Source organism: Chlorocebus sabaeus, chromosome 21 (genome assembly GCF_047675955.1).
Source record: "Chlorocebus sabaeus isolate Y175 chromosome 21, mChlSab1.0.hap1, whole genome shotgun sequence".
Lineage (NCBI taxonomy): Eukaryota > Metazoa > Chordata > Mammalia > Primates > Cercopithecidae > Chlorocebus > Chlorocebus sabaeus.
In genome coordinates, this window is record NC_132924.1 from 66,323,912 (window position 1) to 66,350,416 (window position 26,505).

Here is a 26,505-nt window from a genome sequence, read left to right on the forward strand (position 1 = left end):
AATGTGGTATCATATTCTTCTAAAGAACAGAGGTCTTTCAATTATTTTCAGAACTTTTCACAAAGGAAACATGTCTGTAAATTGTTGCTGAATTAGTATGTTTTAGGGTACAAATAATAATTTTAATTTTCAAACATTTGACTTCATTACAAAGTATTATAATTTGATTTATTGTATTTTCTTGAGTCTCACTGGGGATGGTGATTTTTTAAAATATTGTTTTCTTAGGTTATATCTGTTTTCTCCTTGGTCAGTTTTCCTATTTATTTATCTTGTTATTTGTGTTTCGAGTCAAGTACATTTCCCCCACAAATGTCTAGAGATTCCTTTTTGCTAATTCATTTAAGAGTGAAAGAATTAAATGCTTTATATAAGTAGGGATTTGTAAACTGGTTGGTTTTACTTTAGAGTGAGTGTACATTAATTTATGAGACCCTAAGCAGTAAAAATTGGAGTGCATCACTTTGGATGCCATACCCTTAGTAATGTGCCAACTTCTGTCCATATATTTTATTCCATTCATTTAGTAAATACAGAGACTGCTCAAGTTCAGATAGTTGAAAGGACTCTTAAGACTACACAGTGTATACTCAGGTAAGGCTTTAATAAAAGTAAAGGCAATTACATATAACAGAAGAGATAAAATGCAGGCAATTATCAAAAGGTCTGAGATTTGTAGGTGCATAATATTTGAATATTTTCTCAGTTTTACAGGACATGCTTCATTTTCACATTACAAACTACCAAGATGTGCACAAGATATCTTGGTTTCAGGGAAACCATGGCGCAATTAATGAATGGTCATTTATGTCTCACTGGTAGGCATTCTGAAGATACTCACAGAGCTGTTCTCATCTAACTGCAAATTAACCCGCTTTACGCAGCACAAAGAACCCCCTGAATTTTAGCTTAAGATAAATACCTGGTTGTCCATCATTCTGTGTGGGTGTTGCATGTCAGTACACAGAATTTTAAATAAACTATGTTTCAGTCCTAATTTTTATTTCCAATCTCCAGTGTTTCGCCATTTTTGAGTCCAAAGCTTCTGCAGGGTTTGGCAGACAGTTTGGCTCTTCACTCAAAAGAAGTTCCTACAGCCTGCATTCTATTTTATGTTTCCTCTGTTCTGCTTGACTTCTTTTCAACCTCTTCCCATTTTCCAGAGCTTTGTTGAAATCGAAATATTAGTGAGTCAATGCTCTTTTAACTTATTTTCATCTTAATAGATCTCTGAAGGCAATGAAATTAATGAATATGTTCAGTCTTCCATCTTGAACAGGAAGTTTGTTTTGCTTTATAAAGGCATTTTATAGTTTTGTTTTTTATTCTGCTTCATATCAAAAAGAAGAATACGTAGAAAATGGAAACTCCTCAGTACCACTTTAGCAGGGGATTATGTTGTTTATGAAAATCAATATTTGCAATGGTGTTTCTATTCCTTAGTAATCATAGGATATGCTGTACATATGTTAGGCACTAAAATAAGCTTAGTAATTTTAAACTTTATGTAATGTTAAACTTTAGTATCTTGCCTGGAACAAAATCCCCCATTGCTTTTTAAACAAATAAATTATTTCAATTTCCAAATACTAAGATTTGCAAATGAATTTTTAGAACAAAAACTATTTGTTACAAACCATTTGTTAAGTTGGCAGTTTACCATGTTGCAAGGTTATTTTAAGTAAAAAATGATTTCTATAACAACACGTCTAGGCAGGAATTATAGGTTTCTTTATCATAGGTTTCTTTTATTGACTATAGGGTGTTTTGACATTTAAATCTCATTATTAATTTATAAGAATTATATAACATTATCAGGCTGTAAGCCATTTGAAATGTTGGCTATTTAGATGTAAAGAATTTGTGGTGTCCTTAAACTGACCTATCTCTGAAAATGATCAGTCTAGGATTGTTATGGGTAAAGATTCATAGAGTATTTTTTTGGTGGTTTCTTTTCTTTTGATCTATTACTAATAAAACAGAGATAAAGTTTTAAAACAATATCTAAATGTTCTCATTAATTCAAGGTGAGAGGTTACCTGGAAAGAAATGCAATCATACCCTAGAGGCAGCCAGATTTCTGAGTCCTAAGTTTGCCACTTTGACTGTTTTAGCTATTTTCTTCTGTTTATTTTAGATTTCACTCACACAGAGAGACCATCTGTAGATATACCAGGGTCTAAATATTTAACCAAGATTTTAATTTACTACTAGTTGGAATGAAAAACGTATTTCTATAGAGATTTAGTTTATCATCATTTTAAATTTTGGTTTTATTTACCTGATGTTCAAAAGCTTTTTAAAAATTTAAATATATATCTATCTATATCTCTATATATGTATTGGAGTAGTCAAGACTACAAGACTAAACTCTAAAATTTAAAAAATAACCTTAGAAAAGGCAAACACTCGCTTTGTGCTAACATCTTGAAATAAAAAAATATTTTTTCTTGGTGAAATACAAATCAGGAATGAGACAGAACGAGTTAAAACATATATATATGAGGGAGTCCTAATTCCTTTAAGGCCATTATTTATATAAATTAAATGTCAAATTAATAGTTTGCCTTTTGTGAAAATGTGTTATGTATAAAGCAAAAAACCTAGTTACTGCTATTCCCTAATCCTTCTCTACCTCTCTTATGTGGCCCACTGTGAGTGTAAATTTCTATTTTTAGATTTTTTTTAGTTTTATATAAATATGTATCATTTTTGTACAAAATTAGGATTATAATATACATATTATTCCCCTGATATTTTTTATTTGATATTTCTTATACATCTTCTCATATTAGTACTTATCTATCTTCTTTTAGTTTTTAACAACTTTATTAAGGTACAATTGAAATAATAAGTTGCACAAGTTTGAAGTGTGTAATTTGCTAAGTTGTGACTCTTGTGAAATCATCACTACAATCAAGAAGTTAAAAGTATCATTCACTGTAAAGTTTTCTCATTTCACTTTGTGATCTCAGCATAATTATTCTAAAATTCTTGAATGTTCATGTGCATATCACTGGGACATTGCTTTTTAATGATGAGTAGCATATTTGCTCTTCATACATGTTCTTTGATAAATAATATGTGCCTAATTTTCAGAATAAATGTTGCTTTCTACAAAAAAGGCTAACTGGAATTGTGATCGGAATGGTGCTGAATCTATAGATCAAATTTTGGGAGGGTCGACATCGACATTAACAATATTTGAAATTCCAATGTATAAGCACACTACGTCTCTTCATTTGTTTATGTTTTTATTTATCTCAACAATGTTTTATAGTTTTATAGTTTATAATATAGGCTTTCCATTTATTTGTCAGATTTACTCCTAAGTATTTCATAATTTTGATGCTACTTGTTACTGATTTTTAATTTCTATTTCTAATTTTTCATGGATAGTAGATAGAAATATACATTTTATATACTGATTTTGCTAAATTCTTTTATTCTAATAGTTTTTTTTCATAGATTTCATAGGATTTTTGCATAATCAGATCACTTCCTAATATGAGCATTTTTCTTTCTTTCTCACCAATATGTCTAATTTTGATTCCTTTTTATGTCTCATTGCTCAGGCTAGCAAAAGTGAGTCTCCTTATCTGGTTCATAGAGAAATAGTGTTTAATTTTCACAATAAGTGAATGTGATGTAAACAATAAATTTTTTTGTATATGCACTTTATCAGGTTCAGAAAATTTCCTTATATGCCTAGTTCATTGAGAGTTTTATTAGGTCTGTGAGATGTTGTCCAAAGCTTTGTCTTTAATTATTGATATTATTACTTGGGTTTTTTTTTAAAGTCTCTTAATAGGGTGAATTATATATTGATTAATTTCTAAATGTTAAAGCAGTTGTTTATTCCTGCACCTGGTCATGGTGTATTGTTTCTTTTAAAAAAGGGATGTTGGCATGAAGTTTTGTTTTGTAGTCACTTCGGATTTGGAATGAGTAATGCTGGATCAAAGAAGAAGTTGGAAAGTAATTTCTTCCTCTTTAAATTTTAGTTTTAGCTTAAATTTCAATTTTTGGGATTGGTATTTTTTCATAAGTTTCTGCTAGCATTCACCATTGAAGTTTTGTGGGGCTTAAGGTGTTTTTTGTGAAAATATTTTTAAGTACAAATTCAAATAGTTAATTGACATAGGGCTTTTAAAGTTATTTATTTGTTCTTGACTAAGCTTTGGAAATTTGAGTTTGTCAAGGAATTTGTTAATTTCATCAAATTTCTTGAATTTATTGGCAGAAAGCTATTCATAATATTCCTTGATTGCCATTTAAAATTTAGAAAAAATTTAGTGATGTCACCGCTCTCATTCTTCACATTGTTATTTGTGTTTTCTTTTTTTCATAATTAGTCTGACAAGAGGTTCTTCAATTTTGTTGGTGTTCTCAAAGTTTTAATTGGATTTTTCTATTATTTTCGTATTTCCCCTTTGTTGACTACCACTCTGATCTTTATTTTGCTTTTTTCTGCTTAAGTTGGGGTTTCTTTGCTTTTTCTAGTTTCTTTAGGTGAATAATAAGGGCATTGATTGGAAATCTTTATTATTTTTCTGCATTTATTGCTATAATTTTCTTATTTCTCTTTAGCAAAATACTGTCAATTCTGATAGATTGTTTTTTTATTTTCATTCAGTTCAAAATGTTTTCTAATTCCTTTCCTTTTTAAATTTCTTATTTTACTCATGAATTATCTAGAAATGTGGCATTCCCTACCCTCACCCCTAATATTTGGAGATTTTTGAAAGTGATTTCAGTTACTGGTTACTAGTTTGATTCCTTTGTGGTCAGAGAACATTGCATGTCTTGTATCCTTTTACATTTATTGAGACTTGTTTTATGGCTTAGAATATATTGATATATGTCCCTTGTGCCCATGTACCCCAGAACTTAAAGTATAATTTAAAAATATTTTTACTTATCAGGAAATATCATAGTAGTGATGACATAAGTAAACATTACATATAGAGTCCTTAATTTTTTCATGGAAATATTTAGGTAATATTTCTTCAGATTACTCATGATTCTAATCATGAGACACATTTTTATTATTAGAGAAGTTGATAATATGTGAATAATACTTTTAAAATGTGACATTATCACCCATATAAAATCTTTATCATCCATATTTTTTTCTTGAGAAATATCAGACTCAATTACTACTATAATTTTTTGGTTACCAAAATTATTTAATTTAATGTCTATGCATTTCTTTTCCTAGAAAACACTTCAAGATTTGAAAAGGTAAAAATACAGAATGAACAATACTGCAGTGAATCATTCTTTATGAAAGGATCATATTTCAAAGATGTGTGCTTCTTAATTAATAAACAGGCAAATAGGATATTGTAACTAGGCTTTGTATTCCAGCAAACAGAGCCAATTTTGGACTGTGAATTTTACAGTAGAATACATGGTGAATTTCAGACCGGGGCAGATTAGTTTTATGAGACCTGGAACTCTAAGAAAAAATAATACAACATTTTAAAAAAATTGTTATAAAAATGGTATTTGTTGAGAATGAGAAAATCTATCACAAAATGCTACAAATTTAAAAAGCTGGGAAACAATATTAAGCAATAAAAAATAAAATATAGAAATTAATAAAAATTTAAAATAGTTAACTACTTGACACACACTATTATCTCATCCCCCTTCTATTTTTATGCATGCTTGTTATTGACTTGTTTTTTTTGTCCTATATGGATATTGAGTTGTTCCAGCACCATTATTGGAGGAGACTTTCCTTTTCTGGTTGAATTTCTCTTGTGTTGTTGTAAATTTACTGCATATGTGAGATCTATTTTTGAACATATTATTCTGTTTCATTGATCCATTTGTTTATTCTTCAACATTACCACACTGTATTGATTATTGTAGCTTTATAGGAAGTTCTGAAAACTTTAGTCTTCTTTTTCCAACATAGTTTTAGCTATCATAGATCCTTTGCTTTGCCAAACACAATTTAAAATTACCTTGTCAATTTCTAGGAAGAAACATGGCAAAATTTTTATTGGGATCACATTTATTCTATAGATACATTTTGGGAGAATTGGTATTCTTTACAGCATTTGGTTTTTTTATTGATGAAAATAGTTTATTTCGTCACTAATCTTGGTATCTTTTATTGCTCTCAGCATTGTTATACACTTTTAGTACATAGGTTTGTATCTCTTTTTGTTAAATTTATCCCTGAGTATTTAAAAATTTTGTTTTTAAAGACTTATTGTTAATAATAATAGAATTTGTATTTTTTTCTGTTAATTCTATATCTTGCAACATTAGTGATGGCAGCAGTGGGCCATTTGGAGTGGCCACTGCCATCACACCGACTGCAGCAGGGTGGTGTGGCCAGGGCTGCATGCCCCATGGAGCTGGTGGAGGCTGGGGACAAGTGGGAGCCCCATCCCTACCAAGTTGGAGCAGGAGCTCCCTGGGTGCTACTGCAGCTGCTCAAGCCATGGCTGCAGACTTGGGCATCTCTGTGCTCTCAGGCTGGGAGCATGCTGGATTCCCACCCTCCTGGACCCAGCTGCAGCCTCCCAAGTCACAGTTGTGGACCCAGGCCTCCTGCTCCATGAAGCAGGCAGGAGCCCTGCCAACCTGGGTGCAGCTTTAGCTGCCCAAGTTGTGGCTCCCAGGCCTCCGTGTGCTCTTGGGGAAGCCCAGAGCAGACAGGAGCCCTGCCCTCCTGGTTGTAGCTACAGCCACAACAAACCAATGCTGCAGACCTGGGCCTTCCACTCCACAGAGGAGGAAGGAGGTGCTCCCCCACCCCCAGAACAGCTGCAATCTCCCAAACCAAAGATGTGGACCCAGGCATCTCTGCACTCCTGGGAGCCTGGGAAGGCGCCCCCTGCCCTCACAGGCTTGAAAGTGCCTGCTCCCATTCCCTGACTTCTCCCTGCTATCAGCACCCGTTCTGATCTCAGAGCAAAGTTGAGGCCAAGCCTGGGTGCTGTCATAGCTGGGCTGGGTGTGCACACGCTTGGGGTAGTACTAACATGCCAGCTTCCTGCCACCTCAGCCTTCTCCAGAATGTGGGCACCAATGAGCACAGGAGGGAAGCCACGGGGTTGCTGAGGACAGCTCAGCACTGGCCTGCAGGCATCCCTTGGCATCTACAGCATGGGCACCATGAACAGCAGCAGAAGGCAGACAAGTTCCTGGGTGGAAAGGGCAGGTCCCCAGTGAGGCTACAACTTCAGGCCAGGGAGGGCCTGAAGGCTGGGGTCCAGGCTGCCAGTCCGGTAGAGCAGAGTGGGAACTTGTGGTGCCTTTTCAGGGCCCGCCCATGGCCACCCATGGACCAATTGGTGTGCACTTCCTCCCCTCTGAGGCCCATAAAAGCCACTGGCTCAGCCAGAGCTGACTGGGTGTCAGGATGACCAGCTGCAGAGAGGTGCAACCCACTCTAGGGCCTCCTCTCCGCTGAGAGTGGCAGAGATGACAGGATGACCTGCTTGCAGGGACAAGCCAGCCACTCTAAGGCTTCTTCTCTGCTGAGAGCTGTTTAGATGATGAGATGAGCAGCTGCAGAGGAGCTACCCTCTCTGTTCATAGCTGATTGCTATACACTTGTCAGGATGACTTGCCTAGCAGAGAGGGTTACTCCTCTCTGCTAGGAGCTGAACACATGTCAGGACATTCTGACTGTGAACAGAACCCTTTGTGGGTTTCCTCTAGCTGTTCTATCACTCAATAAAGCCCCTCTTCATCTTGCTCACCCTCCACTTGTCTGCATACCTCATTCTTCCTGGTTGCAGGACAAGAACATGGAAAACACCGAATGGCAAAGCTAAAAGCTGGAACACTAGCAGGGCTGAGACATGCCCCTTGCTTATTACATTGCGGGTGAAAAGGAAAGATCTGTGGCCCTTTGGGGAGCCCAGACCTGGTAGCTACCCAAACCAGGGCTGTGACTCCCTCTATGGGGCCCTGTGTTTCCTGGTGTCTTCAAGCTCCTGGGTGCCACTGTGTTCCCTGGTGCCAGCTGTGGAAGCTGCTTGCAGTTCCCCTGGTTTGGTCATAGGCTCTCAGAGAACCAGCACCCAAACCAGCACCTGGAGCTGCTTACCCTGCTGTAGCAGCTGGTATGTTTGACTGTGCATAGTGGCTGGACCCCATGCTTGCTCATACATCCCTTGCTGTTCCATAACTGACTTGCCCTTGGCAGGTGTGGGACCCAGGCTGGTAGCATGAGCTGAGCACGACCTACCAGGGAAACAATGAACCCACCATGCCTGAACCAAACTTGGGCAAAGGTGCTACTGGTCACAGAGGTTTCTGACCAGAGAAACGACACCCCAAAGATCCTGTAACCTTTCTAGTGGCAATAATTTTTTGCTAATTTCTCAGGAATTTTTATATACACAATTATGTCAACTGAAAATACTGACATTTTTGTTACTTTCTTTGATATCTGGTTACCTTCCTCACCAGCTTGCATTCTTTCACTGACTAGGAAATCACTGCCATGTTCAGTAGGTGTCACTAGGTCAGACCTCTTTCCCTTTTATATCATCTTAGAAGGAAAATATCTAATAGTTCACTGTTAAATATATTAAATGTGAATTTGTGTAGACCGTCACTTATCACATTGAAGAAATTTCCTTCTGTTCCTAGTTTGCAAAGAGGCTTGGAAATTATAGGGGCTTTTTTTGTCAAGTGCCAATTTCATCTATTAAACATTTATATAACATTTTTGGCCTTAAACCACAAAAGTAGTACATTATATCAATAGATAATCATATGTTAAACTAATCTTGAGTTGCTGTGATATACTCAACTTGATTATGGTATCTCAGCTCTAAATATTGTTGGATTTGATTTATACTTTTAAGAATTTCTGAATATGTTTTTCAAAAAAATTTTGTCTATAATATATTTTCTTATGATGTTCTTGTCTTGTATTGATAATGAGAAATACTGGCCTCATAAGATGAGTAAATGCGTTGTTAACGTTCTTTCTTCTGTATTTTCTGAAATTTTTGTATAAAATTAGTATAGGTTATTATTTAAATGTTTATTGAGATTTACTGGTGATGCTGCCTGGGCCTAAGTATTTTTTGTTTATTTCTCTGTGTGTTTGTGTATGTGTGTGTGTAGGAGAGCTGAGGATATTTGTTTAATTATAATTGAGTTTATTTATTGATTATATGGCTATTTCACATTTCTATTTTTTCTTCAATCAGTTTTGGTGATTTGTGCCTTTAATAATTTTTTCCATTTAATCCAAGTTGTTAAACTTACTTGGATAAAGTTGTTCATGATATTCTATTATTAGACTCTTAGTATTAGCAGCATCTCTGAGGAAGTTCCTCTTTTCATTCCTTGTGTTAGATTGGGTCTTTTCTCTCTCTGTCTCTTTTATTAAAAGTCATTCTAGTGATTTATTAGTTTCATTAATTTTATCAAAGAATTAACTTCTGGTTTTGTTGATTTTTCTCTATTATTTTTCTGTTTCTTTTTTATATTTTAATTTTATTATTTTGTTTATTATGTTTATTTTAGGTTCTATTTTTACTGTTCTAAGATTCTAGACTTGGAAACAAAAGTCATTGCTTTACATCTTTCTACTTATCTAATGTTACATTTAAAACTATACATTTCCTTTAAGAATTGAGTTAGATGCATTTCACTAATTTTAATTTGCTGTGTATTTATTATCATCCAATTAAATATGTTTTCTAGTTTCTAGGTAATACTATTTATCCTCAAGTTTTTTGATAGGTACTATTATAGTTATACTAGGTTTTTTATACTTAATGTTTACATAATGAATCTTTTTAAAAAAATCCTTTAGGCTTTCAAACTTTTTGTGCTTTAATGTTTATATTTAATTTTTGTAAGTACACAGTTGGGAATTTAAATCCAGGTTCACAGTTTGTATATCTAATGGAAATGTTTTGTTTTTAAAATTTGAATATAATTATTCACATGTTTGAACTTAAAACTATTATACAGATATTTGATTTCTTTTTTGTCCTTTTTGTTCATTATTCCTTAGTTTTATTCTGTCTGTCTCTAGAGGTGTATTAAATATATTTTTAGTATTCCATTTTATCTCATTTTAGTCATTCCTGTTTCTGTTTTCCAGTGTTGCTTCTTTAGATAACAAATATGCATTTATAATTTTTCACAGTCTACATTAAAAAATCTTATTATGTCATAGAAATTTACAATATATTTTTCAACTGTCAGATATTTTACTTCTAAATATTCTATAAACATATTTTTTATTATTTTTTATTTAAATGTTAATTGTCTTTAAGAAGACAACAAAATATGTATAAGTATGGAAATAATAATTTCAACAGCCCCTAATACTTACCGACCAATTTACTTTTTTTGCTGTTCTCCATTCTTATAAACTAGGTTTCTATGTAATATTATTATCTTTTGACCTATAGAAATTCTTTTAATTTTTTCATAGTAGAGATCAATTCTTTCAGGTTTTTACTCTCTAAAAATGATTAATGAGTAGAAATGTTTACCCACAAAACTGACAAAGTAAAAAAATATATATATATTGTTTCACAGGTTTCTTGGAAATGGGCACTCTCACACTTCTATAAGGAGTAGAAAAATGGTAGAAATACACAAATCAAATTAAAAATGTCAGGTTGGGTGCGGTGGCTCACGCCTGTAATCCTAGTACTTTGGGAGGCCGAGGTGGGTGGATTGCCTTAACTCAGGAGTTCGAGACCAGCCTAGGCAACACAGTGAAACCCCATCTCTACTAAAATACAAAAAAATGAGCCAGGCGTGGTGGCATGCGCCTATAGTCTCAGCTACTTGGGAGGCTGAGGCAGGAGAATTGTTTGAACCAGGAAATAAAGGTTGCAGTGAGCCGAAATTGCACCACAGCACTCCAGCCGGGGCAACAGAGCGAGACTCTGTCTCCAAAAAAAATGAACAAAAAAAACTTATCTTCTGTCTTAAATATTAAAACTCCGGAATTTATAAGAACATTTAAATGTGTGTAAAGGTGTATCTACAAGGGTGCACATTGCAGCTTTTCTTTTTTTGTTTTGTAGTGAATCTTCTTTTTTTAAATTTTATTTTAAGTTCTGAGATACATATACACGTTTGTTACATGGGTAAACCTGTGTTATGGGGTTTGTTGTATAGATTATTTCATTACCCAGGTATTAAGCCTAATACCCATTAGTTATTTTTCCTGATCTTTTCCCTTCTCCCTCTGATAGGCCTCAGTGTATGTTGTTTCTCTCTATGTGTCCATATGTCTCATAATTCAACTCCCACTTTTAAGTGAAAACATGCAGTATTTGGTTTTCTGTTCCTATGTTGGTTTTCTAAGGGTAATGGCCACCAGCTCCATCCATGTGCCCGCAAAGGACATGATCTCATTCTTTTTCATATGGCTGCATAGTATTCCATGGTATATATGTACCACAGTTCCTTATTCAAACTATCACTGATGGGTATTCCATGTCTTTGCTATAGTGAATAGTGCTTCACTTTGCTATGTTCTGCATATGTGTGCCTGTATCTTTATAATAGAATGATTTGTATTCCTTTAGGTATATACCCAGTAATGAGACTGCTGGTTTGAATGGTATTTCTGTCTTTAGGTCTGTGAGGAATCACATGCTGTCTCCCACAATGGTTGAACTAATTTACACTACCACCAACAGTGTATAAGTGTTCCTTTTTCTCCACAACCTCACAAGCATCTGTTTTTTTCTTTTTATTGACTTTTAAATGACAGCCATTCTGACTGGTGTGAAATGGTATCTCATTGTGGTTTTGATTTGTATTTCCCTAATGATCAGTTATGTTGGGCTTTCTTTCATATCCTTGTTGGCTGCATGTATGTCTTCCTTTGAAAAGAGTCTTATCGTATCCTTTGCCCACTTTTTAATAGGATTTTTTTTTTTTTTTGTAAATTTGCTGAAGTTCTTTATAGATGCTGAATATTAGACCTTTGTTAGATACATAGTTTACAAAAAATTTTCTCCCATTCTCTATGTTGCCTGTTTAATATGATGATAGTTTTGCTGCACAGAAACTCTTTAATTAGGTCCCATTTGTCAAATTTTGCTTTTGATACAATTGTTTTTGGTATTTTCATCATGAAATTTTTGCCTGTGCCTATGGCCAGAATGGTATTGTCTAGGATGTCTTCCAGAGCTTTAATAGTTTCAGCTTTTACATTTAAGTAAGTCTTTAATCCATCTTGAGTTAATTTTTATATATGGAGTAAGAAAGAGGTCCGTTTTCAGTCTTCTGCACACGGCTAACTAGTTATTCCAGCATCATTTATTGAATAGGGAATCCTTTCTCCATTGCCCGTTTTTGTCAAGTTTGTCAAAGATCAGATAGTTGTAGGTGTGTGGTCTTATTTCTGTGTTTTCTATTCTTTTCCATTGGTTTTTATCTGTATTTTTGTACCAATACCAGACTGTTTTGGTTACTGTATTCCTGTAGGATAGTTTTAAGTCAGGTAGTGTGATGCTTCTAGCTTTCTTCTTTTTGATTAGAATTGCTTTGGCTATTCAGGCTCTTTTTTGCTTCCATGTGAATTTTAAAATAGTTTATTCTAGTTCTGTGAAGAATCACAATGGTAGTTTAAGAGGAACAGCATTGAATCTGTAAATTGCTTTGGTCAGTATGTCCATTTTCATGATACTGATTCTTCTTATCAATGTGGATGAAATATTTTTTCATTTGTTTGTATTATCTCTGATTGTTTTGAGCAGTGATTTATAGTTCTCTTTGTAGAGATAATTCAAATCCCTGGTTAGTGGTATTCCTAGGTATTTTATGATTTTGTGGCAGTTATGAATGGGAATGTGTTTCTAATTTTACTCTTGGCTTGACTGTTGTTGGTGTATAGGAATGCTAGTGATTTCTGCACATTAATTTTGTATCCTGACAATTTGCTGAAATTGTTTATCAGCTTAATAAGCTTTTGGGATGAGACTATAGGGTTTTCTATATATAAGATCACTTTGTCTGTAAACAGGGATCTTTTGATTTCCTCTCTTCCTTTTTGGAAGCCCTTTATTTCTTCCTCTTGCCTGATTGCCCTGGTCAGAACTTCCAATACTATGTTGAATGGAGTGGTGAGAGATTACATCCTTGTCTTGTGCCAGTTTTCAAGGGGAATGCTTCCAGGTTTCACTCATTTAGTATAATGTTGGCTGTGGGTTTGTCATATGTGACTCTTATTATTTTGAGGTATGTTCTTTCAATACGTAGTTTATTAAGAGTTTTTTAAAACATGAATGGATGTTGAATTTTATCAAAAGCCTTTTCTGCATCTATTGAAATAATAGTGTTGTTTTTGTATTTAGTTCTGGTTTACGTATTGAATCACATTTATTGATTTGTGTGTGTTGAACTAAGCTTGCATCCCAGGGATAAAGCCTACTTGATCATGGTGGATAAGCTTTTCATTGTGCTGCTGGATTTACTTTGCCAAAATTTTGTTGAGGATTTCTCCATCAATGTTCAGCAAGAATATTAGCCTGAAGTTTTCTTTTATTTTGTTTTGTATCTCTGCCAGGTTTTTGTATCATGGTGATGCTAGCTTCATAGAGTTAGGGAGGAGTCCCTCTCCTTAATTTTTGGAATAGTTTCAGTAGAAATGGTATCAGTTCTTCTTTGCACATCTGGTAGAATTCAACTATGAATCTGTCTGGTCCTAGGCCTTTTTTGGTTGGTAGGCCATTTATTACTGTCCCAATTTTAGAGCTCATTAATAGTATGTTCAGGGATTCCATTTTTTTCCTGGTTCAGTTTTGGGAGGGTGTATGTGTCCAGGAATTTTATCCATCTCTTCTAGATTTTCTAGTTTATGTACATAGAGGTGCACAGTCTAAGTCTCTCTGAAGGTCTCTAAGAACTTGTTTTATGAATCTGGGTCTCCTATGTTGGGTGTGTATATACTTAGGAGAGTTAGATCTTCTTGTATTGAATCCTTTATGATTATGTAATGCCCTTGTCTTTTCTGACCTTTGTCGCTTTTAAGTCTGTTTCATCAGAAACTAGGATTGGAACCCCTACGTTTTTTCTGTTTTTCTCCATCCCTTTATTTTGAGCCTATGTGTGTCACTGCATGTGAGATGGGTCTCTTGAAGACAGCATTCCAACGGGTCTTGATTTTTTATCCAGCTTTTCATTCTACATCTTTTAATTGGGACATTTAGCCTATTTACATTGAAGGTTAGCATTGATGTGTATGGATTTTTATCTTGTCATCATGAAGTTAAACTGACTGTTTTGCAGACTTTATATGGTTGCTTCATAGTGTGACTGGTCTTTGTACTTCAGTGTGTTTTTGCAGGGGCTTTCCTTTCCATATTTAGTTTTTCCTTTAGTAGCTCTTGTAAGGAAGGTGTGGTAGTAACACATTCCCTTACCATTTGCTTGTCTGAAGATGATCTTATTTCTCCTTTGGTTATGAAGCTTAGTTTTGCCAGATTGGAAATTTTTTTTAAAGAATGTTGAAGATTGGCTGCCAATCTCTTCTGGCTTTAGGATTTCAGCTGAGAAGTCTGCAGTTAGTTTGATGGGCTTCCCTTTGTATGTAGCCTAACATTTCTAGCTCTCTTTAATTTCTTTTTCTTTCATTTCCACCTTAGGGAATCTAATAATTATGTGTGTTGGAGATAGTCTTCTTGTGAAGTATCTTACTAAGGTTCTCTGCATTTCCGGTGTTTGAATATTGACCTCTCCAGCTAGGTTGGGGAAGTTCTCATGGCTAACATCCTAAAATATGATTTCCAAGTTTGTTCCATTCTCCCCATCTCTTTCAGGTATGCCAATCAGCTATGGATTCGATCTCTTTACATAATCTGACATTTCTTGGAGGTTTTGTCAATTCATTTTCATTCTTTTTCTCTATTCTTGTCTGCCTGTCTTATTTCAGAAAGCCAGTGTTTAAGAGATGAGATTACTTTCTCTGCTTGGTCTATTCTGCATTAATACTTGTGATTACATTGTGAAATTCTTGTAGTGTGTTTTTCAGCTCTCAGGTCAGTTATGGTCTTCTCGATAATGGCTGTTTTGTCTGTCAGCCCCTGCAATGTTTTATCATGATTTTTAGCTTACCTGAATTGTGTTACAATATACTCCTTTAGCTCAATGAAGTTTGTACCTTTCCATATGCTGAATTCTACTTTGTCATTTCAGCTATCTCAGCCTCAGCTTGGTTCTAAACCCTTGCTGGAGAGGTGATGCAGTTATTTGGAAGAAAAAGGGCACTTTGGCTTTTTGAGTTGTCAGTGTTCTCATGCTAATTCTTTCTCATTACTGTGGATTTACATACCCTTACTTTTTGAGATTGCTGATCTTTGGATTGTTTTCCTTTTATCTGATTTGATGACATTAAGGATTTGATTGTGGTATAAGGTGGACTCAGATGACTGGCTTTGTTTCTGGGAGGCTTTAGACCAGCGCTCAGCTCCCAACTCCTAGACTGTATGCTCTCCCTTGGGGTGACTAACTTTGTTCTCTATCTCCTTGGGGTTTGGAGTCCACTGTGCTGGTGGGGCTGAGGAGCAGCAGCTGCAGCCGAGTGCTAGTGGATCCCAGGGTGCCTGCCTCCCTGTGGGCATTCACCACAGTAGCAGAGGCAAGGCAGCTGGTAGGGAGTGGGAGGCCCCTGCTGGAAGCTGTGTGTGCTGTTGCACTAGGGGTGGTGTTGGCTTAGGGCAGTGTGCTGGCTAGTGCAGGTTTGGGTGCCTTCTCTGTGCTCTGTAGGCAGGAGTGATCAGTTAGGGTGTGGGAGGATCCCCTGTTCTCTGCACAGTATTAGTGCATGGGTGGGATGCTGGAAGGCTGGCTGGCTCTGCTCCTGCCAACGCTTCATCTGCAATGACGGTCAGCAGGGGTGGGAAGAGTGTAATGCATTCCTGCCTGCTAGTGGGGCAAGTAAAGCAAAACCCACCTGTGTAGACATGCATCAGTAAAGTGGTGTGAGGAGTTGCTGTGGGCTCAGGGGAAGCTGCAGTATGCAGAGGGAATGTGTGGGCTGGTATGTGGCAATAGGGGCTGCCTCACTGGAGCTCTCCATCATTCAGGTAAGGTCTGCCAGCACAGAAGCTATGGCATGGGTCCCCAGGGCACCCAAGACTGCCCTGTAAGCAGGCGTGTCCAGGCTGGGGCTCCATGAGAGGCCAGCTGACCAAGGAGTGCCCAGGTTGGAGTAACCCTACTGATGTTCAAGGCCACCCTGAAGAGATAAGGTCTGACAGCTCCCTTAGGACTGAAGTCTCTTATGGGAGCAAATGTAGCCTTGAGGAATGGCCGTCCCTGGCCATATTCGGCTACAGATGCTCCCGCACTAAACCCTCTGGGCTCAACATCAGCTGGCTTACTGCCCCACCACTATGCTTGTCTCTTGGGGGCTCTACCCCAGAGAGATGCAGGTCAGCAATTGCTCAGTGCACTCAGGCCAGGATTGGGGGTGTCTGTGCTGTGGACTCAAGCCAGGGGCTCCCTGTTTGGCTACAGGCAGTTGGGGTTGTGTGGTTCCATGAGAGACAGACTGGCCTCCTCTCCTTGGGTCAGCTGCAACTTGTTGAAGGTGTGGATAAGGCACTTAGGGTCTTTGCTCCTTTATTAGTTTGAGGGTAGCAAGGACAGTTTCACTGCAAAGGCAGTAGCAGAGAGGTTCTCAGTTGTCTGAAAATGAAACAGCAAAGATGGCAGCCTAACCCTCCCTCTGGAAGCTCTGTCCCAGGGATGTATGGGCCTGTTTCCAGACTGAATGCACCTGTAGGAGGTAGCTGGAGATCCTGGTTGGGAGATCTCTCCCAGTTATGAAGAATGAGATTGAGACCCATTTAAAAAAGCAGTCTGGCCACATTTTCATAGAGCAGCTGTACTGTACTGGGGATCTACTTCAACCCCCGGTCACCTTGGACACTCCAAAGCCCAAAGGTTAGAAAAGCTGTCTCCCAAACAGCAAAGATAGTGGCCTGCCTCTCTCTCTGGGTGCTCCATCCCAGGGAGGTTTCAAAACTGCATCAGGTCAGGCGTGGTGGCTCACACCTGTAATCCCAGCACTTTGGGAGGCCACGGCAGGCAGATTACTTGAGGTCAGGAGTTCGAGACCAGCTTGGCCAACATGGTGAAACCCCGTCTGTACTAAAAATACAAAAATTGGCTGGGCATCATGACGGATGCCTGTAATCCCAGGTACTCAGGAGGCTGAGGCATGAGAATTGCTTGAACCTGGGAAGTGGAGATTGCAGTAAGCCAAGATCGCACCACTGCACTCCAACCTGGGAGACAGAGTGAGACTCAGTCTCAAAAAACAAACAAACAAAAAGAAACACAACAAAAAAACTGCATCAGGTGGAGATCACTGGTGGGGGTGGCTGAAGACTCCAGCTGGGAAGTCCCAGCCAGTAAAGAGGAACGAGATCAGGGACCTGCTTGATAAATCAGTCTGGGCATGATTTGGTAGAGCAGCTGTGCTGTGCTGGGACACTGCCTCAGCACTCAGTCAGCTCAGACACTCCAAAGCCCGAAGGCTGGAATGGCTAAGTCACCCAAACAGCAAAGATGGTGTCCCCCACTCCCCCACCTCCAGGGGCACCATCTCAGAGAGGTGTAACACTGCTACCAGTGACTGGCTGGAATTTCAAGCCAGTGGGTCTTATCCCATGAGGTGCCAGGGAAGTGGGATCTGCAGATGGTCGCTGCTCAGCCCCGTGGATTCAGCTTCCTTTTTAGGGGTATGTTTGGGGATCCCACTTTGCCAGAGTCACAGCTACTTTTGCCAGGAAGCTCAGAAAGCCTGAGTATCTAAGTCTTCCTGGTCTCCATGTGTGCCTGAGCGGCTGCTGTGCCAAGACTCCAGGTAGCTCTGTGTGTCATACTGAAGGCCCCGGTGGAGTGGGTTCATGAGGGGTTCTCCTGACCCAATGGTTGCAAAGATACATGGGAGAATCATGGGTCCCGACCTTGCATGTTCACTCACCACTTCCTTAGGCAGAGAGGCTCCCTTGGCTCTGTGTTGCCCCTAGGTGGGCCATTGTCCTGCTTTGCTTTTCTCTGTCTCCATGGGTCAAGTCGTTTCCTTGATTAGTCCCAATGCAAGTGCCTGTTTGTTGCTGTTGGAGGTGCTGTATTTACTTGCCCCTTCCGTTTCTCTTTCTGAGAGCCAACACATATTAGCTGCTTCTAGACTGCCATCTTGGACTCTTCCTCAGCTTTACTTTCAATAGCAAAAAGTGGATATAACCTTAAAGTTGTTTAGTAAATGACAATACACCAAGATGATGAAATATTTAGCTATTAAAATTTGTTTGCAGAATGCATTGCTAGAGTTGAGGAAGTGCTACAAAACTGTTTTGTATAATATAAAATAACTTTTAAAATACATATGTCGTAACCTACATAGAATAAGAGATATACATTAAAGTTTTGCAGTAGTGATATAGTTTTTGTGTTTGTCTACTTTTCTTCTGTTAGCATGTAATTAGATAGAAGTTCTATAGTACTTATCCAAGAAAGATTTATCAAGGACACTAGGAAATATTAAATATACTGTAAAATGGAAAACAACTTAGAAAGAACTCCTACTGATCTTTGGAATATAGGTAACTCTCTAAGGAGCATAGATTTGTATCATGCCTAAAGGACCAACAATAAAGTCAGGTAATTTGTGTTCCTATTTTCTTCCTTCTTTGCCTAATGAGCTGTGGAGAAGAGATAAAAGTTGAGAAAGACATAGAAGCCACATAATGTAATCCTGAATTTTAAAAAAAGTCAATTATAAGTGAAAGTGTCATTAAATGTTATAGCACTAATGAAAAGACTGGTTTATATCTTTGCAGGTTCCAAAATGTTTTGAAGGTATTTTTATGTTTTCTGGAATGCGTTGATTCTTTTTACTAGAGAACTGGAAACTGGAAATTGTTAGTTTGTTGACCTGAAATAAATTATTTTGGCCTGAAGCTAGTTAACCTGTCAGAAAAACAGTAATGAGTAGAAGGGTGTGTTCCATACTCTACTTAATTTTTATTTTTATTTATGCACACATACATTACCTTAAGATAGAATATGCTATTGTGCATTTTAAGGTCATGTGCTATTAAGACACGTTTGAATTTAGATACCATGACAACAGGTTAATTGCCAACTTTATTCTCTTGGTGCAATAAAAACTACAGAACACTTACACTTGAAAGAGAATTGTTAAAGGTGTTTATCTTACCTTAATATATTTTTATATTTGGTGATATTTTAAAAATGTTATTTAGCATTTGATGGTTACTATCAGAAAGAAGTATGATCCGATTACTACTTAATAATTAAAAATATTACTTCTGTTCCTAGTAGTAACAAATTGGAAGCACTTATGTTAGAAGTGAAGAGAAAATATGGAAAAACTTAAACATGGTAAGGGTATGAGAATAGAAATTTTTATTTTTGTATGTTTATATATTTTATTTAACAATGTATTGTCACCAATATCCATGGTAATAAATATTTTTCAAAAACATTATTTTGAATGGCTATAAAGTATTCTCCTAAAGGAAACACCTCTTCTTTCAACACCCAGCAATAGATCGCTGATGAACTACACATTCTTTGTCCCAGAACAATGTAATATAATAGTTACACGAGCTTTAAGAAATAGTTTTATAAAACTCCCCATGTGACAGTAATTGTACCATGCATGAGTTTACCAAAAAAAAAAAAAAAAAAAAAAAAGGTAATTTCCTAAGCAAATGCTTGTTTTTAACTTGTGGATAGTACTTATCATATTGACTATATTTTAAATTTTATCTGCTAGAATGCTTACAGTTGTGATCTATCATTAGAAGCTATATATAACTTCACTTAGTTTTTCTACACCTCAACCTCACTTACTCTAAATTTAATTTAGCTTGCCATATTTATGTATCCTAATGAGATTTATTAAATTCATTGGAAAAAAATAGTGTATGAATAACAATAGAACAACAGCAGAAATTACCACAAGAAAATTACCTGGCTTCTGAAAAGATCAGTTTCCTCTTATACGAAATGTGGATAATTATTCCAGTATTTTTTCGTAGGGTGTATGTGAGATTTAAATTAGATAATTTAAGCAAAAGCCTATTACAGAAGCGGGAGGAGGGCAATATTCAAAAGGTGTTTTCCTTCTGTCCTTTTTTTTTTTTTGAGATAAAAACCACTAAATAAATTCCATTTTCATTTAGCTAACACATTTTCTGTTAATTGTAGCCATTCTGAAACTACCCCAAGTAGATGATAACATATTCAGCACTACCCATATCTTGGCATTTTAAATTGAACAACTTTATATATAAAAATTATTTAAAATGCTAATGATTTATTTTTTCAGTTTTCAAATAATTGTTTTGGTATCATATGCGCAAATGCTATTTCTCCTATTTGTCTTTACTATAAAAAAAAGATAATTTCTTTAGCAGTATAATCTTAAAATACACAATGACTACTTTTATAAAACTTTATACAAAAGTTAAGATGTTTCAAATATTGAATTTGTATAAGAAAATAAGTAAAGCGGATGAAAAAGTCAGTGCAATGCACTCCTGATACTAAATAAGGTAAATTTTACCAATAATCAGATTGCTAATAAATCAGAGATGCCTACATTTATGAAGAGATATTTGCCCCCCTCATGTGTTAATTTGCATTCCAAGAGTAAATAGGAAGGAAGAGAACTAGCTAAATTTGAAAAACAAATTGAAATCTCTAAATGTTTTCTGAATATAATTATTAGTCTGTGCTTTTGCCTACAGCAAAGATCTCTTTTATTTCTTAAATTGAAAGTGAGTGAGAGGAGAGAGGAGGGAGAGAGTGAGGGAGAGAGAGAAGGAGATGATTTAAGAAGACAAAAATTTTCTATTGCTTTGAAAATAAACGGGACACCATAAAAATTTATATCTATACTAAGTATAACTGTCACCATTTAAAATATGCATCTTTATGAGGATTCCTGTCTATACGTTGAAGCAGTACTATAATTATGATCTCAATTTGATGAGCTTTTGTAAATAACCTGGCAATTATTCCTGATGTACTACCGCATTTTGTCTATTAGTGTTTATTATTTAACCACCATACACAAACACATCTTGGAAATTTTTGTTTCCCTAATATGTTACCTATTGGTAATTTTAAAAAGCAAGTATGGTCAAAATAAAATTTCCTTAATCAGACAAATTCTTAGTTTATAAATTAGTTCTTGAAATATTTTGGGTGCTTTTTCAGGCCCTTGATTGCCTTAAGTGGTATAGTAGTAGTGGGTAAAAAATCAGTGCTGTTATTTGTGTCAGAGTTATATTTATAAAAGAGTTACCAATAGTTATACATATTATTGAGTCTGTGGCAAGATTTTTCTTGGGCCACTGGGTGTTATTTAAATATTACTGGGGGCCAGGTGCGGTGGCTCACACCAGTAATCCTAGCACTTTGGAAGGCCGAGGTGGATGGACCACTTGAAGTCAGGAGTTTGAGATCAGCCTGGAAAACATGGCAAAATCCTGTCTTTACTAAAAATATGAAAATTAGCCAGGCATGGTGGCGGGTGCCAATTGTCCCAATTGGGAGGCTGAGACAAGAGAATCACTTGAACCCCAGCTGGGGGAGGTAATAGGGGGAGTGGAGGTTGCAGTGAGCCAAGATGGCACCACTTCACTCCAGGCTGGGCGAAAAAGCAAAACTCTATCTCAAATAAATAAATGCATAAGTAAATATTACTGGGTGGATTGTACTAGGTTTGCTCCTTACAATCAACAATAAGTAAATATTTAGCACATGGCTTCAATGTGCTCAGTGCAATGCTAAATTAGGAATATATATGCATAAGACATGTATTTTACTTTTACAATAATTACATTTAAATAAACTGATTATACATAGATAATGGTCAGCAGTAAACTAGTTTCTGATCACACATACTACAATCTATTTTAAATGTTCTTTGTATTTAGGCAAGAAAGATGAAGCTCTCTTGACCCAGCCATCTGGTCACCCAGGCTGCAAATAAAGCAGATGGGCCATAATAAAGCCACCATTATAAACAACCCAGTGAATAGTTTTTGTGAGAGGTAAATGTTGATTATATTAAATTATAAGACAAAATTTCTCTAATAGATCACTTTGTTTTTTCTCTAACCTTATAGATATGAAACTGTAAAATATTAGTAATGTGTAGCTATGGATAACCCTGTCTGGACTCAGTCAGAGGTAATTTTCTTGTATATTGCCTTCCTCTTGGATTCAATGTTACTGGAGAAAAATATCAAAATTTTGCCATCTCTCTGAATTTGTCTAAGGCTCTATGCCTAGTGAACAGTGTTACTAATACCTACCTAACGCTGATATACATATCTATTTCTGAGTAGTCAAAAGGTGTTAAGAAAATTTCTTTTATTAAATAAAACTTACTGATGACAAATGTGAGCAGCCCACGTGAGCAGGTCATATTTGAAAAGGATTTTAGGGATCATGGATTTTAGCATGGATCAGAGGAGATTTAGCATATAATTTAATAGAAGACTTATTGATGACTAATTTTATTTGGTATTAGGTATTCTTGGAAGCAAGTGTGTATGGATTGTGGATATTAATAAAGAATTGCACTTTAGCAGATACTGCTGAATGTAGCAATGCAATTTTAAATTCTAAAGCCTGTTTCAGATACTAGTCTTTAGTCTTAGTGGGACATTTTCATCCTAAATTTTAGTGTTGTATTCATATACAGATCATTAGTCCTCTACAAACCAGAAATAAGCTCAAAAACAGTATTATATGAGCCAGTGTTTAACTGGAACATCATTAATATTCTTGATTATTATCCTGAATTAATTGTAGTTTACTAGCAGCATATATGGCATTATCTTGTATTATTATTTTTTAAAATTATACTTTAAATTCTGGGGTACATGTTCAGGACATGTAGGTTTGTTAGACATTTATGCAGCCAAAAATCATATGAAAAAATGCCATCATCACTGGTCTTTAGAGAAACACAAATCATTATCTTGTATTCTAACAGTTATGAGTGTGGTGGTATGTTTTGGACTACTAAGTAACTTGCTTTGGTTAAGGCACTCTAATTATTTTTTAAACTAGTAAACAAACAAAAAAACTTGTTATAGCCATGACCACCATGTAGCTCTTAATGAATTGCTTCTGGTTGCTGTGATTAAGTTGGTGATATGGTTGTGAACAAAGCGAGTCATAATAGTTCGTGACTTAAGTCTAGTACCTCTTTCTGGGGGCATGTTCCAGCATTGTCAGTAACAAAAGTTAAGTAGATCCTTATTCTGTAATTTCTCAGTGTACTCCTCCCAAAATAAACGCCCCCCCCCCCCCACGTATATATGCACACACATACAGGCTGATTCTGTGGAGTAGGGTGGAAGAAAACTAGATTTTTCAAAAACATCAGAATTTTTGTCAGTTTTATGGTCATAATCTTGCCTTGACCCCACATTCATTGGTTGAAATTATTGTAAATCTAATTATAACTGAGAGTGGCACAGAAATTAAAACATAGTAGAAGATCAATATTTAAGTAAATTTAAGTAGAATTGTTGTAATGATAGACCATAAAATTTTAGAACATTTCTTATATTTCCAAAGTTTCCATATGTATTAACCTCAATAAAAATGCAAAATAACTCCACCAATTGAACAGATCTTTTCTTAATCTCATCTTACAGATGAAGAAACAAAAAAATTTAAGACATACTGAAGACCATGTAGCTAATTTGTGTCAGAGCCAGAACTAAAAGTCTTCCTTTTGATTTCTATTCTAGGGCTTTCTCCTTTACCAGGACTTAGTACCTATAAAATATACTTTTTAGTTGAATTCTGTCAGTTTAATAATTTCTAAGTATCTTGGGTGGCAAGTAGACAAGAGGTGGATTCATTATAGTTCTTTATAATATGTCTTACCTTCAATTTGTCTTAAATACCCTAGTGTGTTTACATGTGGTAGGAGGAGATAGCAAGTATTAGATAAAACAAAACCAGTAAGTTCCAGTTTCTGGTGAAATTCTGGAAAGTATTACTGAAATGACAAGTGTAAATAATTATAAAAGAATATGTAAATAAAAAGATAATGTATTTTTCAAAAATAATTGGTAGAATACTAAATCATGGGGATTTCATGACATAGATTATTTTTCAGTAAAGCCTTTGACAAATGTTTTCTATAAATTTCTTCAGGTTAAAATATTTAAATTTGAGTTAGATAATACTATTATCAATATTTACATATTTATAGCTGATTAAGGAGTGATGATCAATGACAATTTGAATGAAAATTATAGAGGCATGTGAAAAATTGTAATACTTTTTCTTTTAAAAATAGTTTCATTTGGGATGATTTCTCCTCATACAGTTGGAATATTTAAACAAATTGCCATGGAGACAAAACAAACACACACACACACACGCCTGCACACACACACACACATACACACACACACCCCACCATTACCATCATTACTGCCGCCTTCAATAAGTACAATGACTTCTTCCGGTCCCTAGTTCCTGGGCCCAGAGCTAGGCCCCTAGTTCCTGGGCCTGAAATCTTAGGGGATCTATCATGAGTAGGACACTAGCAGGATACCTAGTTATGACTATTTTATAAAAATTTAAATTCCCCAAGGAACAAAAGAACTCCTCTTGGATTTTAATAGCTGGCAATATTAAGCAAAATTAACACAAACTTGTATCTTTCCTAAAATTTTCCATACTTTAAAATATTTAATCATACCTTCATTTCATGATTTCGGTAAAACATAATGTTAATTAAGCCATACAAATTACTTAGCACACCTTTGTGGGGCTTCTAGGATTCTTCTTTTCTGACACAACAGACATCCATCTATTGCTATTTTCAAAATGAGAAGGTGGATTTAACTCTTTAACTTATATATTCCTGAAGACCTTAGATAACTCAAGTATAAAATGCTGAATCCAAGCTATGGACTTTATTAGCCAAGGAGACATTTACAAAAGATACTTTGGCTTGATGATCTTATTTATATATATTTTTTCAGAACAGATATAATATCTAAAATCTGTGCAAGGAAATACTCAGAAATGATTAAGGAACCATTCGTTATTCTGTGGGATTGTTTCAGACTTCCTCACATTCCTCCTAGATTCTTCTTTATTCTGGATACAACAGCTTTGCAAAAGGGAACATCTATGTATCACGAGATAAGACTGTACACACAAGAAATATATATGATAAATGGCTTTATAATATCTTGGTAATATAAACAGCCTCTAAGAATTGTATGACATAAATCTATGTACTGTGTGGTTTTTAATTCCTGAAAGAAAGTAAGGGATAACGATAGTTTCCTTAGGAAACTGAAAATAGAAACCCGCTGGTACATTTAACAAGCAAGTTGTTTCACATTTTCCTTGGAATATGTTTAAAAGGTAAAATAAAGTTAAATATATCAATGAATGCATCTACCTATGTTGTTGCCCATATGATACAGATTGGTCTTATAACTCCTGGCTTTTATCTGCCTTCAACGTATTGTTAAGAGATAATATAGTCAGAAATGTCATCTTCAAAAACAATTAGCCGGAGTTAGAGCTGGCAAAACCATTAGGAATACTGCTTATCCCCACTGAAATTTTGAAGTCTCTGCTTGAGTGTGGATTTTTGAAGTGAGAAAACTTCACAAGTGTGCAAGGAGATATTTAATTAACAATTTCCACACAATATGCTTTTTTGTAAGATATTGATAATTGCCTGGAATCTACCTGGTTTTAGATGAAATGTTCCTTCAGATAATTCATGATCCTCTGTTCTGATTCTATGCTTCTAAGCAACTTTATTAATGTGGCAATACGATTTTAAAATTATTAAAAATTTATATGGAATTTGGTATTCCAGGTTACCCTGATACTGGGAATGATTTGCTCTAACATTATAAGTTAGCAAACTATGGCCTGTGGGTCAAACCTGTCCTACCACGTGTTTTTGTAGGACCATGAATTGACAAGCGTTTTTACATTTTTAAATAGTTAAAAATAAAAATTAATGTTTTGAGATTTATGTAAGTTATATAAAATTCAAATTTTATTTATTTATTTGTTTGTTTGTTTATTTTTTGAGATGGAGTCTTGCTCTGTCGCCCAGGCTGGAGTGCAGTGGTGTGATCTCAGCTCACTGCAACCTCCACCTCCTGGGTTCAAGCAATTTTCGTGCCTTAGCCTCCTGACTAGCTAGGATTATGGCACGCACCACCACTCAGTTAATTTTTGTATTTTTATTAGAAATGGTGTTTCACCATGTTGACCAGGTTGGTCTCAAACTCCTGACCTCAAGTGATCCTCCCACCTCAGCCTCTCAAAGAACTGGGATTACAGGAGTGGACCACCATACCCAGCATAAAATCCAAATTTTAGCAAGAGATAAAATGTTATTGGAACACAGCTATGCCATTTATTTTGCTGCTTTGCATATTGTTTTTGCTGCTTTGTAACATGATACCACGATATATTGAA